At 37.8% G+C, this 9,260-nt stretch overlaps 1 pseudogene; it reads right to left on the bottom strand.

The window, feature by feature from the left end:
- Positions 1 to 2,330: 2,330 nt before the first annotated feature.
- Positions 2,331 to 2,422, bottom strand: LOC138094770 (U6 spliceosomal RNA; annotated as a pseudogene).
- Positions 2,423 to 9,260: the final 6,838 nt, after the last annotated feature.

Here is a 9,260-nt window from a genome sequence, read left to right as displayed (position 1 = left end):
AACTTATCTCTTGAAATTCTACCTCCTCTAAACTTTACTCACCTGGAAAACTGATTGTGCTTCTCTCACCTTGAAGATATATCTTTATCTCCTCACATTTCCATTTATCTATTTCTGCCTCTTCTTCAGCACCTTTAGATATGTTACTCAGTAATAAATCATTAAGTCAACAATGTTCATTGAGCATCTGTTATGTACAGCAAAATTAGAAACATTTTCATTCTTCTGTGAGATGGAAGCCAGCATTCCACAGGTAATTCTTCTGTCAATACAAATCTGCTATCTGAAGCTGACACTCTGAGAGTCTGAAAATTGTAAGGCTAGATATTTTTGTAATATACAATTTTGTGGAATTTTTGCATGGAAATACATTGTATATTCCTTACTACATATAATCCATCGAAGGTCTGGGACATCACCTTATAATTACCATATTACTGCAATTAAATATAGTAATACTCACTCTGACAAGAATGAATAAATACTAAAAACAGACTCTTATAATTTATGTCAACTTCTACTTCCAAATAATTTAGGCCAAGTGAGGTTTTGTCACCAAACAAGTTATGTAGATCTTTTTATTTTTTCAGGGTTTTTGAATTTCAGAATTGGAGTAAAAGACTTGTACCACACATTTCAATAAGATGTAATACAGTCTTGCTGCTGCTGCTAAGTCGCTTCAGTCATGTACGACTCTGTGCAACCCCATAGACGGCAGCCCAACAGGCTCCCCTGTCCCTGGGATTCTCCAGGCAAGAACACTGGAGTGGGTTGCCATTGCCTTCTCCAATGCATGAAAGTGAAAAGTGAAAGTGAAGTTGCTCAGTCGTGTCCGACTCTTAGTGACCCCATGAACTTCAGCCTACCAGGCTTCTCCATCCATGGGATTTTCCAGGCAAGAGTACTGGAGTGGGGTGCCATCGCCTTCTCTGAATACATTCTTGACAGATGAGCAATTCAAGAATGACTTTTCCCTCAATAATGTTTTTTTTTGGTATATAATTCAGAAATGTTTAGTATATTGACAAATTCTTAAATTTCTGAATCTATAACATTTCCCCTATCTGCACACATTTCCTCACACTATTTTTTATAAACTTTATTGGAATATAGTTGCTTTACAATGTTGTGTTAGTTTCTACTGTACAGTAAAGTGAATCAGCCATACGTGTATATATATAGCCCCTCTTTTTTGCATGTCCTTCCCATTTAGGTCACCAGCGAGCACTGAGTGGAGTTCCCTATGATAAACAGTCTGTTTTCGTTAGTTGTCTGTTTATGCACAGTATCAATAGTGTATGTATGTCAATCCCAATCTAATTCGTCCTCCTGCTCCCTTTCCCCCTCGGTATTCATACATTTGTTCACATCTGTGTCTCTATTTCTGCTTTGTAAATAAGATTATCTATACCATTTTTCTAGATTCCACATACAAGTAATTTACATATTTGTTTTTCTCACTCTGACTTACTTCACTCTGTATGACAGTCTCCAAATCTTCCCATGTCTGCAAATGGCACAATTTCATTCCTTTTATGGCTGAGTAATATTCCATTGTATATATGTAACATATCTTCTTTATCCATTCCTCTGTTGATGGATACTTAAGTTTTTCCCATGTCGTGACTATTGTAAATAGCACTGCAATGAACATTAGGCTGTATGTGTCTTTTTGAATTATGGCTTTCTCTGGGTATATGTCCAGTAGTGGATTGCTGGGTCATATGGTAGCTCTGTTTTTAGTTTTTTAAAGAAACTCCATACTGTTTTCCATAGTCACTATATCAATTTACCTTCCCAAAACTGTAAGAGGGTTCCCTTTTCTCCACATTTTCTCCAGAATTTGTTGTTTGTGGGTTTTTTTTGATGCTGGTCATTCTGACCAGTGTGAAATGATGCCTCATTTTAGTTTTGATTTGCATTTTTCTAATAATTAGTGATATTGAGTGTATTTTCCTGTGTTTGTTGGCTATCTGTATGTCTTCTTTGGAGAAATGTCTATTTAGGTCTTTCACTCATTTTTTTATTGAGTTGTTTGTTTTATTGGTATTCAGCTACATGATTTGTTTGTATATTTTGAAGATTAATCCTTTATCAGTTGCTTTATTTGCAAATATTTTCTCCCATTTTTTGAGGGTTGTCTTTTAATCTTGTTAATGGTTTCCTTTGCTATACAAAAGCTTTTTAGTTTAATTAGGCCTCATTTGTTTATTTTTTGCTTTTATTTTCATTTCTCTAGGAGGTGGGTCAAAAAGGTCTCGCTGTGATTTATGTCAAAGAGTGTTCTGCCCATGTTTTCCTCTAAGAGTTTTATAATGTCTGGACCGTCAAAAAGTATGGAATGCTTCATGAATCTGCGTGTCATCCTTCACAGGGGCCACGCTAATCTTCTTTGTATGGCTGAAGTGAGTACTCACTAAGTTTTTGATTGTATGAACTAAGCCAGCGGCTCAGTGGTGAAGAATCCACCTGCCGATGCCGGAGTTGTGGGAGACACAGGTTCAGTCCTTCGGTTGGGAAGATCCTCTGGAAGAGGAAATGACAACCGACTCCAGTATTCTTGCCTTGAAAATCTCATGGACTGAGGAGCCTAGAAGCCTACATTTCAAGGGATCACAAAGAATTGGACACAACTTAGCAGCTGAGCACACACACCCAAGCCAAGGACAAACATGTTCTCAGACTCCTTTTTGTAAACTATATAGAAGAATCTCAGACAGAAAGATCCTCAGAAAGCTGTTCAATATCCTGCTCCCTGACCCTAAATTGCAGCTTTGGATAGTCCCAACTCCCACAGTTCAGAAGGAAATCTTGTGCTCTCCTAGGAGGAGAGTGTATAAATAAACATGACAAAGATGATACTCCTATATTTTGGAAGAAGTCAAAGAAATATTTTTTTCTTTCTTATTTATGATTTTGAAAACTGTGGCCTGTGTGAGGCAGAACAGGAGGTCCTGTCCCTTCATCACTTTCACCTTTTCTCTTTGGAAATGTGAGATGCATGTCCAAAGCCCAGAAAACCTGAAAAGAACCAGTTTCAAGCATTTCTTCCCCCACACCTAGTTTGATTTTCAATTTAGCTTTAAACTTGGAAACGAATCTATCTTTGGAAGACATGGACTAAGCAGAAGAGCTTTGAAGAACACTTAAGCTCAACAGCATAAAGCTATGAGCAGAATGTTATTGTTAATATCAATTATTACAGCTTGCATGGTAAACAAGTTTGATAATGAGTTCCTCCAGACAAGAGGCAAAGCAAAAATAACAGACATTTTGGAAAATTTTCAAGCCCGCATAGTGGCCCTAATCTATAAAATTTATTAAAAAGTCTATCATGTAATTTAGAACCCACTACTAGTAACATATTTTGCACAAATATTTTCCCAGATGGTGAGTGTATACCAATGCCTCTATTCATTGCCTTGACCTTGACTCTTGACCTTGAATCTTAATTCACTTCCTTTGAGGGCAAGGGCAAATTCTCATTCTAATGGTGACAGCTCAAAGATATAGATTACTTTGTGGGACCTTTGTGCAAATTACAAAAGGCTGCTAACTCTGGGAGGACAAATCAGAGCAGAGCTGAGGGCATCATATCAACCATCACCGTTGCCAATGGCTCGGCAAGCAGCGTGCAAACACAGTATGTTATGTGGGGCCAGTGTGGCTTTTGTTAGAGAGACAGAAAATTTGCTGAGCCTGAACCCTTCATCACTGGATCAAGCTTTTAAAATCATTCGTCACAATTTTTGTGTTTTCTGAGTTTTAGGGCCCTGAAGCAAAGCATTTGTTCTCCTGCTTAAGTTACTAGTCCTAGAATCTCTCCAGGCTCCCCACTCTGCTTCCTCCCGCTGTCATCACTGAGATTGGGCCTCCTATGCTGGTCAGCTGCTTTGCAGCTCAAGATCCACCTCCACCCTTCTCCGGCCTGTCCTGGGCTCCTAAGGTCTGACATTCACTGATTGTGACACTCAGATCCCTTTGTCCTCTGGTTGGGTTTGACCAGTGTTGATGAGAAGTTCAGTTCAGTTCAGTTCAGTTCAGTCGCTCAGTCATGTCTGACTCTTTGTGACCGCATGGACTGCAGCACGCCAAGCCTCCCTGTTGATGAGAAGGCTGCAGGCAAAAGAGAGATAAAGCTATTGATTCCCAAGCTCAAGCCTCACCCCCACTCCACTTCCCACGCTTGGTAGGCTCCGGGCACTGCCTTAGGATCTCACAGTTTGAACTCTGAGGCCGGCCCACCTCCAGCCACACCTCCAGCTCTACAGCTCTCTTGGGTTCCACAAACCCTGCTCCCTCACAGTGTTCCACTGTTGCCAGTTCTGAGAGCTTTGCCATCTGTTGCTTTTTCCCCTAACGTAGCCCACACCCTGCAAAGGTTAGAGTCCACTCACAACAATCTCTGCAGTGGGCCCTGTAGAGGGCATGCTCTCTGCCACTTCTGTCGCCAGGAACTGTCACATTAGCCTCACTCTTTTCTTCACCGGTGCTGCTCATCCTTCTTTCTCTTCTAAATGTCCCTGTCCTGGTCTCCCTCTTCGACCCTCTTTATATTGCCAGCAGAGAGATCTGATCAAGTCACTCTTCTCAAACCAGACAGCACCCCGCCCTGCATACAAACCACTACATTGCACGTCTACCTCCCTAGAAACCCTTATCTCTGAGCAGCAGCCACACCCAATCGCTTATAGAACCAACACTCACTGCTCCCCTCACCTCCACTTCTGCCCTTCAGCTGCTCCTTCTACCTCAGAACCTCTTTATCTCAGTCACGCTCCCTACTGAATGCCTGCTAAATATTTGGTAACAAAGTCAAGTGTTATTTTTTCCATAGCTTTCTTGAATTCTCAGCTTCTCCCTTTTTCTTACTTTCTTGCCCATCCCACGTTACTGCCCATATCTTGAGAGACTGTGATAATTCTATCCAAACACCTATAAGATTTTATTATATTTATTTGTTCCCTTGTTATTTTTTTCTCCTATTAGCCCCTTGAAAAGTCAGGTCCCAAAATTCAGCCAGTGAATGCAAAATGGAGGCATTTAGTACATTGAAAGAAAAGGGAAAAAAAAGAAGCAGAGGAGGAGGAAGAAAGGCAGGCTATGGAGAGGAATTGTCCTGTTCAGGTTGCAAAGTATCATATAAGGTTTTCATGTGTTACATGAAGGCAGGGTGAGCTGCATTTCTTACCTCTGAGTTTGGGGATGACCACTAGATCTGTGCAAAGATTTTGATAGTACTAAGGGATGAGTGCAAATATTCTTTTCTTATCGTGAAATTTTAAAATGAAATATTCTAAAAGTGAAATAATGCTAGAGTTTAAAAAAAAACAAATTCAGGAGGAAATAAAGAAAGAACTGTTTATTTAACTTGAAAAAAATAAACAGGACATGTTCCAATTAAAAATCAGGGTATCTGCATTTAACTGCTTTATGGTGGCCAGCTTTTATTATTGCCATATCAAAAAGGAATTCAAGATGCATCAGGTAGGTATTGGCATTATTGAAAATATGCCATAGAATTTAGTTGAAAAAAATGAAAGTTTTAATTTAAAGATCACATTTTAAAAGGAAAACCCTGTTTACTCAACTATTATTTCCTAGGTGTATATTCTAGATGGTAGTTATCAACTGTGAGAAATAGTAAACAAAGTTCCAGTTCCTGCCATCGTGGAGCTTCAGTTCAGTTCAGCTCAGTTCAGTCGCTCAGTTGTGTCCGACTCTTTGCGACCCCATGAATCGCAGCACGCCGGGCCTCCCTGTCCATCACCAACTCCCAGAGTTCACTCAGACTCACATCCATCAAGTCAGGGATGCCATCCAGCCATCTCATCCTCTGTCATCCCCTTCTCCTCCTGCCCCCAATCCCTCCCAGCATCAGAGTCTTTTCCAATGAGTCAACTCTTCCCATGAGGTGGCCAAAGTAGTGGAGTTTCAGCTTTAGGATCATTCCTTCCAAAGAAATCCCAGGGCTGATCTCCTTCAGAATGGACTGGTTGGATATCCTTGCAGTCCAAGGGACTCAGAGCCTAGTTAAAAAAAAAAAAAGAAAAGACTTCAACCAAATGTTACTTAATATTTATATGTCTGTTATTTACTATATGCCAAGCACTCCTCTAAGAAATTTACAAAGTTTATTTTATTTAATACTTTTAACAAATCCATACAAAAAATTTACTATAACTCCTGTATTTTCTTATATTATACAACTGAGGCATAGGAGTTAAGAAAGGTTTCTGTGAGTCACACAGGAAGAAAGTAGCAGAACCAGGATTTAAAGCCAGGCATTCTGGTCAAAGAATTTGTGCTTATAAATACCTTGTTATGTTTACCATCTATGCAGGAAATGATCAACTACAAAGAAAAAAATGTATTTTAGTGTTCATTACAAGCCTAAGTCAAAAGTATAAAATAAATTCATTTTTTTTCAAGATTCAAGACCTAATTAAAACTATATCATCATCATCTGTCCTCTCTGAGCTCTTATTTGAGCCATCTATTGACACAATATTTTCTGATTGTCTGGTATATACTAAACACTGTACTGAATGGTAGGCTTCCCTGGTGGCTCAGATGGTTACAAAAAAAAACCTGCCTGCAATGTGGGAGGCTTGGGTTCAGTCCCTGGGTTGGGAAGATCCACTGAGGAGGGCATAGTAACCCACTCCAGTATTCTTGCCTGGAGAATCCCCATAGACAGAGGAGCTTGGCAGGCTACAGTCCATGGGGTCGCAAGAAGTCAGAGATCACTGAGTGACTAAATACAGCATACTGGATAGTGGAAACACAGAGAAAAGACAGTTGTTACCTTAAAAATGTACAGGAATTTGGGAGTGAAGGAATAATGCTATACAACAGTCAACTGTTAACACTGCCAATTGCATAACTGCTTCTTCTTAGGCTTTACATTTCTTTTTCACTAGGACCCTAACTTGCTCTCAGTGGCTTTGCTGACAATATGGAGGAAATAAGAGAGTGGGAACAGACTGTTGCTGTAAAACATAATCAGTTCTGTCCCAGCATGTACACTACCAGTTAAAAACGCAGAGAAGTGGGACATGAGCCCAGTGGGATGGGTCAGGAAGAGCTATGAAGAGCAGGTAAGGATTAAAATGGTCTTTAAAGAGTAAGTAAAATCACTTAAGGGGGAAGAGGGAAACCAAAACTGGTTTTGGATTTGGTCTAAACATACACCATCTGATCCGTTGGCCTACCTGGTAGATTCAGACGTCATATTAATACTAAATTAAGATATAACCATGATTTTCATGCATTATTCTTTGAGACGACAGCTTTTGAGAGACCACCTCACCAGAGGCGATGTACAGTAGTGGTTGAAAGTTTTGATTTTAGATTCATATAGGTGAGGGTTTGAGTCTCCCTCTCTCTCTCTTTTTTTTTTTTGGCTGTATGACTAAAAATAAAGTTAATTTTGCTTTTTTGAGATTATCTGTTCAAAATTAAATATAACAGTTGTATGTGCTTTATAAGTATTTCATGCCATAATGCAAGCAAAATATTTAGTGCATCTATAGGGTACTTGATAAATATACTCATTTGGATATTTATCAAAGGTCAAAGTTTTCAAAGATCTTTAGTTACCACATGAATCTGTTTCATTAATGAAAGAATTAGAGTCTTAAGACCATACTGCTAAATATTAAAAAAGCCCCATTCCCTCATTGGGTTTTTTTAATATTTAATATGTTCTAATCATAAATATTTTTTTACCTTTCTGTTTGAACTTGACTATCTCCTCTTTGAGGCTTTTCCTTTTCTTTTGTGATAATGAGGCTTAGGTTCTAACTATCAAGAAATAGTACCCCCATATCAGAATGTGATCTTGGCCAGTTTCTACAAACAAAGTAAAGCTCAGTTTCTGCCCTGATGCCTGTGGACCTTAAAGCTTACCCACACTAAATGAAATCATATTCATATAAGTAAATATAACTCAAATCCAGAAAAAAAATTAGACTTGGTAAAATTCAAAGCACAACAAAGAAATTGTTGTTTTGAAGCATTTTGATATTTGGCCATGCTGTAAATATATTAATGAATGTAATATCTTTATCTGGATCCTTTCTTCCATGATGATAATGAAGATGATGTTCATTCACTCACTCTGTACAAATTCTCCTGATAATTTGTTAAGCTTGTTCTGAGGGTAGTAGCATTGAAGGCTGGCAAAGAAAATTTAGAATGTGTGTAAAACTCCAGCAGCTGAATAGAGGTTTATATATTATCTCTAAAATTAATCATGCCTTATTAATTCAAGTTTCACTTTGCCGGTAAAATGTCTTTTAGCATATTAAATTAACAAGAGATATGAAAACAATTTTTCATATGTTTTTGTCTCCATCTCACACTTAGATCATAGTTCTAACCCCAGGCTATCAATTCTGATCTAAAAGACATAAGAAAGGAAGATTTTTGCATTATTTTGGTCAGTCAACAAGCTAGTACTCAGTTCAATAGCTGCATTTTTGGAAATTGAAAATACAATTGAAAGCCATTGAAATGGCTTTAAATTGCTTTACCTGCCCATCTTGCTTTCTAATGAGCCTTGTAATGACTTTCAATATTGCATGTTTTGCATCAGTGTATTTTCATTCATTTCAAGTACAACCTTTCAATGTGTATCAGTACATGAAAATAAATTTATGATTTATTTGATATTCTTAATTTATAAAAGTTAAACGTTTTGATTTATAAAAATTATGATTAAAATAAATTTTTATTATAATGATAACTTGTGGGATTCACTCTCACAGCTATAGTACCTTTTAAAGTTGATAAAGACTTCTCTTCTTTAGTTGCCAATCATGGAAAGGGACAAAGTTGTGAAAATGTTCACTAATTTTGAAGAAGAGAGTGCTAAATCATACATTGAAATAAGTTCAAAATTATGAGAAAAAAATTTTTTTAATCTCCCTTGATTCCCCCTAGTATTCTGTCTTGATGCAATAACTAACAGGGAACTATAACTTACCATTCGAATCATAATGAAACTGCTCTTAATTCTTAAGATATTCTATCATTTTCTCTTTTTAAAGTAACAGTTAATTCTTATTACAAATTCAAGGTAAACTTCTTTGGGAAGTTTTAAATGAAAACAGAGGATATATTGTTTGGCTTGACTTCTAAATTAATGTCTCTGATAAAATGTCCCACAAACCAAGTGATCTCCTTCTGAGATTGATGTAAGCTGTCATTTTGGGTGACAGTCACATGAATTCCATTTTCCATATGAGAATTGGGGA

This window comes from Capricornis sumatraensis, chromosome 18, assembly GCF_032405125.1.
Source record: "Capricornis sumatraensis isolate serow.1 chromosome 18, serow.2, whole genome shotgun sequence".
In the NCBI taxonomy this organism is placed as follows: domain Eukaryota; kingdom Metazoa; phylum Chordata; class Mammalia; order Artiodactyla; family Bovidae; genus Capricornis; species Capricornis sumatraensis.
The sequence above is the reverse complement of the archived record's forward strand: the minus strand, read 5'-3'. Positions and strand labels throughout refer to the sequence as shown.